General features: G+C 25.8%; 1 non-coding gene across 1 annotated transcript; it reads right to left on the minus strand.

The window, feature by feature from the left end:
* Positions 1–65: 65 nt before the first annotated feature.
* TRNAG-UCC lies at positions 66–137 on the minus strand. The gene has a single exon. It is a non-coding gene; the product is annotated as a tRNA-Gly (tRNA).
* Positions 138–794: the final 657 nt, after the last annotated feature.

Raw genomic sequence — 794 nt, forward strand, 5'->3', positions numbered from 1 at the left:
ATATTATTAATGAAGAAATTTCCCGTTAATGGGTATTAAAATTCTAAATTTTGGAGAAACAAAAATGCGTTTGCCGGGAGTCGAACCCGGGTCTATTGCTTGGAAGGCAATTATCCTAACCGTTGGACTACAAACGCTTCTTACTTTTGGTTATCTGTAATTTAAAATTAATATTTGACTAAGCAATATTGTAAATCTAATAATTAGTATAGTTTTTCTTATTTTTATTAATTATATTAAATACCTCATTTGATCTTTTGGCGTCTAATATCACATCGAGTCTTAGATTTTTCATCTCAAAAGTTTAACCTTGTTTAGGGTACGTAGATGCTTATATGTTATATATTATTTTTATATTCAAGACACATAAGACTTTTAACCCGAACAAAGAATTACATATATCTTCCATATATGAGTTATTGGTTTAGTGCTTGTTTCTGAGGTTTAAAAAGTTGCTAAAATTTAGGTCAAGTCATTGAATTTTAATCATATTTTAGGAGATTTTTAGTTTTTATTAACTTTTCAACTATACATTTAATAAACTTTTATCAAAATCTGCTCAAAACTTTTATAATTTTTTTTTTTGTCAAACAACTCCTTAGTTGTATCTAATATTTATTCTACTTTTATGCAATTGTTTAATCAACCGTAGTTGCTTACAATGATGAATATAAACTTCTTGATTATGTAAATTTTTTGTACACAACAAGGTTTAGAAGTATTATAATTAAGAAAAGTTAATATACAAGAAAGGACATCAACAACGTTAATAATCCCATGTTTAATCTAATTAT

Source organism: Olea europaea, unplaced genomic scaffold, assembly GCF_002742605.1.
Source record: "Olea europaea var. sylvestris unplaced genomic scaffold, O_europaea_v1 scaffold29523, whole genome shotgun sequence".
Lineage (NCBI taxonomy): Eukaryota > Viridiplantae > Streptophyta > Magnoliopsida > Lamiales > Oleaceae > Olea > Olea europaea.